Genomic DNA, 5,326 nt, shown 5'->3' on the forward strand with positions numbered 1-5,326 from the left:
GTCCTGAGCTCACGGCCTGAGCACTGTCCTTGGGCTTTCTCAAGACTAGAAGCTCTACCACTTGACCCTCAGTACCAAGGAATCAAACCCAGGTTTTTGTGCATGCTAGGCAAGTACTCTACCACTAGGCCAAACCCCCAGCCCTAAATGGAGCCATTTTACATTGCTTTTTTCCCCCTCATATAATTTGAAAGTGTAAGCTGGGCATGGTGGCTCACGCCTGTAATCCTAGCTACTCAGGAGGCTAAGATCTCAGGATCAAGGCTACACAATAGCTACAAAGCCAGCCTGGACACAAAAGGCCCACCTGTGACTGCTTTTTTCTTCTTCCTTTTTTTTTGGCCAGTCCTGGGTTTGAACTCAGGGCCTAAGCGCTGTCCTTGGCCTTTCTCAAGGCTAGAGCTCTACCACTTGAGCCTCAGCACCACTTCCAATTTTTTTCTACGTATGTAGTACTGTGGAATCGAACCTGGGTCTTCATGTATGCTAGGCAAGCATTCTACCACTGGGCCAAACTCTCGGCCCACCTGAGACTCTTATCTCCAATTAACCTCTAGACAACGGGAAGTGGGGCTTGGCTCAAGGGTAGGATGGTAGCCTTGGGCTGAAGAGCTCAGGAACAATGTCCAGGCAAGTTCAAACCCCTTGACCCACAAACAACAACAACAGTTTGAAAGTGTATACATATTTTCCTCAATTTAAAAAAGTCAAGTCTTGCCAGGCCCTAGTGGCTCACATCTGTAAGCCTAGATCTGAGTATTGCGGCTCAAAGCCAGCCTGGGCAGAAAAATCCTTACTCATCTCTAATTAAACTGCCAGAAAACCAGAAGTGGTGCTGTGGCTTAAGTAGTAGAGCACTAGCCTTGAGCTGAAGAGCTCAGGGACAACGCCAAGTCCAGTGTTCAAGCCCCACAATCGACCAAAAAAAAAAAAAGTCAAGCCATGTGTTTGTAATGAAAGTGAATGTGTGGTTGATGTGCAGCTTGGTACAGGTGTGCTTAACTGGGGCACCGCACAGGGTTTACCATGCTACCCACGAGTTGGGTAATGTGTATGGCTACTCCTTTATAATTCTCCTTTATGCCATAGACAGATTTTTACATTCCGTTGAGTATATATTTTACCACGGAAATGTTTTTTTTCTTTTTTTTTTTTTCTTTTCTTGCTTGAACTAACTCAGGGCCTGTGCACTATCCCTGGACTTTCTCAAGGCTAGTGCTCTACCACTTAAGCCACAGCACCACTTGTGGCTTTTTCTGTGTCTATGGTACCGAGGAATCGAACCCAGGGCTTCAGGCAAGCACTCTACTATTAGGCCACACTCTCCACTCTGGAAATGTTTCTTTAAAAAATCTTTTTCTTAATTGGGCCAGGAGTTTGGCCTAGGTGTAGAGTGCTTGCCTAGCATGGACAAAGACCTGGGTTCGATTCCTCAGTACCACATACACAGAAAAAAAGCCAGAAGTGGTGCTGAGGCTCAAGTGGTAGAGCTCTAGCTTTGAGAAAGTCCAAGGACAGTGCTCAAGCCTAGGACTAGCAAAAGTAAATAAAGAAAAAGTCTTTTTTTTTTCTTAAGCTGGGCATTGTGGCTCTAGCTTTAACCTTAGCTACTTAAAAGGCAGAGATCTCAGGTCAAGGACAGCTCAAGCAAAAAGATCTTTATGAGACTCCATCTCAACCAACTGGCCAGGCCACTGCTTGAACATTTATCCCCACTGCAATGGAAGCACACTCTCTAGGTGAGTTGGCAAGTGCCTGTCATCCTCAGTGACATGTGGAAGCACAAGTAGGAGGATCATGCCAGCCTGGGCAAAGCCTGAGACCTCCATCTGGAAAATAACCAATGCAAAGAGCAGGTAGAATTATGTATCAACTGGTAGAGATCCTGCCTAGCAAGAATGAGGCCCTGACTTCAACCCTCTCCCCCTTCCCCCACCCCCCCGCAAAGCCCCTGCAAAGATAAAAACATAAATATCTTCTTTTGATTCTTGTTGCAACTTATATTCAAGAACTCTTGATAATGCTGTAGATAATGCTGTAGATAATGCTGTGCTCTTGGTTACACCTTGGACCTCATAAAAGCTCATAGGTAAATTTCAAGGAAATTAAGTTTAGCCTTTCTTTCCTGAGAGGGACTTTGTCTTATACAATGTGTGAGACTATAAAATATTTTGTTTTATGAGACAGCATCTTGCTATGGACCCCAGGCTAACCTTGAACTTTTGGTTCTTCTGCCACAGCCTGAGTGCTGGCATTTCAGGCCTAAGACTGTACAAGTTAAGATTAAGTTGGGTGAGGGAAATGGGGACAAAAACATGAGAAGGGCTATCAATGTGTGAAGTAATGCAGCTTCTATCTGGTGAATATAATGTAACCCCTTTATACATTATAATTAAAAAAAAAGAAAACCCAGAACATCTGCTCTACTACCACCCCATAAAAGAAAGATTAAGTTGGGTAATTATTAGCTCTCCAGGAGATATACTTTTCTTGAGCTTCTACAACTAAGAGAAGGATCTCTTAAATTACTTATTAAAAATTTAATAAAATAAAAAAAATCACAAAAGAGCTTGCCATTGTAGTATATGCTTGCAATCCCAGCACTAGAAAGGCTAAAGCAAGAGGATTATAAGTTTGAGGACAGCCTAGGCACATAGTAAAGTCATTGTCTGCAAAAGCCTGAATAAATAAATATTTATGAAACAGCTGGAAGAATTAAACAGCTATGGGAGGAGAAAGTGGTAGTCACTAAGTGATAGAATGCTTGCTTACCATCTTTGAAGCTCTGGGTTCAATCCCCATCATACACACACTCAGGGCGGGGGGTGGGGAGAGAGCATCTATCTAAGGAGTACTAACAGCAAAGATTGCCATAGCTCTTTCTTGGACTCCTCAGCTGTGTCCTATAGTGTTAGAAACATGATAATATTTAGTCATTTCACAATGGCTTATTGGGTACCTACAGAGTACCAGGCACTGTGTCGTGTGCAGAAGATTTGGGAAAACAGAGAGTAGGCTCTTTCCTTTCTGCTGTTTGGCCCACAGAGAGAACAAACAGGTAAACAGGATAGAAACAGACTACTTGGAAAGCACAGAGAAAAGTATCCACTAACTCTGCCAAGGTGGATTAGGAAGGGATTTAGAAAGACTTACAGGATGATTAGAAGTCCCTAGGCAAATAAAAGGGAACAACCCATGCAAAGATGTGAAGAAGCATAATAGTGCATTGGGGATCAGCAGTAGTGTCATAAACTCAAGATTGAGAATGGAAAGAGGGCGGAACACAGAAGCCAGATTAGCAGGTCAAGTTGAGGAGTGTGGACTTTATAATATAGATAGAAAAAGCACCAAGGAAGAATTTATGCAGGGGAGTGGCAGGATTAAGTTTATATCTCAGAAGGATCCTTAACAGAGGTATGGTGTTGTGCTAGAAAAGGTGAGAGTGGAGACTCAGATCTGCTAAGGAAGCTTTGAAAATAATCTAGATGAAGGACGTTGAAGACTTAAATATGGGCAGCTGCTGGGCATGGATTCTTTATTTTTAGTTTGGCCTTCTGCCCATCACTCTGGAATTTCCATGGCAGTTCTTTCAGCCTTTGGAGGAGTGAAGGCTCTATGAAGGTTTTAAAGATCTGCTAATAGCCAGGTGTCAATTGCTCATACTTGTAACACTAGCTACTTGGGAGGCTGATATCTGAGGATCATGGTTCAAAGCCAGACCGGGCACTAAAGAACTAGAGGCTCTTATGTCCAATTAATCACTAGAAACCGCCAGGGGTAGGGCAGTAGCTTTGAACTGAAGAGCTCAGGAACAGCTTCCAGGCCTCGAGTTCAAGCCCCATGATGGACAGAACAAACAAACAGAAAAACTGAAAGTGGCAAGAGTACACCTCTTGAGCGAAAGAAGCTTACCAACAGTGCCCAGGCCCAGAGTTCAATCCTCAAGATGGTTGGGAGGGGGAGATGACTTGGGTAAAAGAAACCAGTATGAGGGCTGGGAGTTTGGCCTAGTGGTTAAAGTGCTTGCCTAGCATGCATGAAGACCCGGGTTCGATTCCTCGATACCACATACGTAGAAAAAAAGCCGGAAGTGGTGTTGAGGTTCAAGTGGTAGAGCTCTAGCCTTGAGAAAGTCCAAGGACAGTGCTCAGGCCCTGAGCTCAAGCCCAGGACTGGCCAAAAAAAAAAAAAAAAAAAAAGAAACCAGTATGAATAGGCAAGAAAGTCAACCATTAATTCATTAATTCATTCATTTGTTACTCATTGAACAGAGGCGTATGGAGCACCTTTTCTATTGGAAGATGAGCTGTAGAGGTCAATAGTCCCACTTGGGGAATTAGGAGGGGCAAAATGAGAAAGAGGATATGTCATATGCTTTCTTTTTACTTTCTACCCTCCCTCTCCTCCCCCACTTGATGCGCAGCAGGCCCTGGATTCTGTCCTTTAGCTTTTTTTTTTTCTGCTTGAGGCTGGCATTCCATCAGTTGAGCTACACTTCCAATTCAAGCCTTTAGATGGTTATTTGGAGCAAAGAGTCTCACGGATTTTCCCACCCAGACTGGCTTGGAACCACAATCTCAGACCTCAGCCTCCAGAGTAGCTAGTATTGCAGACATGAGCCACTGATGCCTGGCTGGCAGGTGCTTTTATTTTGAGGCAGTAGCCAGAATGGTATACTCAAAAGTAATAAGGTTTATAAGGTAAAAAGGTTTATATTGTAGGAATATGGTGAGGAATCACCAAAACACAGAGCACATGTGGGGAGCAATTAGTTTTGCTGAAGAAAATCCGCAGGGATGGAGCAAGATCAGGAGACAAGGTAGAAGGAGGGCTAGGTGGTGAGGCCCTTTGACTGCTAAATGTGAGACCTCTTTAAGGTTCCTAGGACTGTTTCAGATTGGGGTCCTTGGACCATAGTTGAGGAGCCTGAGAGGGGCAGTGCCACCTGCTCAAGGCCACACGATTGCAAGATCAGGCGCGATCAGGCAGGCACATCTGCTAGGGCCGGAGTTCACAGCCCCGGCGGGGTTCTTTCCAGCGCTTCAGGTGGTGCAGAAGGAAGAACACCAACCTCGGAGCTTCCTTTAGGGAAAGGCCGGGAGGCCAGCCTCGGGGTGATCCGGTGGTCGGATGGTCGTAGACCCGATTAGGAGGCCCAACACAGACTGTCAAGCAGCGCAGACAGTCCCGGGAGCGCCCCATCCTTCTACCCGCTCACGGGCGCCCGGCCCCGCGTCTGCACACCCCCTGCCGGCCAGTGGTTGGCTCCGAACACCCCTCGCCGCCCTGCGGGTGCTGCGGCCCGCCCCACTTCCGGTTGTTGCCG

This window comes from Megascapheus bottae, chromosome 14 (genome assembly GCF_031878675.1).
Source record: "Megascapheus bottae isolate mThoBot1 chromosome 14, mThoBot2.hap1, whole genome shotgun sequence".
NCBI lineage: Eukaryota > Metazoa > Chordata > Mammalia > Rodentia > Geomyidae > Megascapheus > Megascapheus bottae.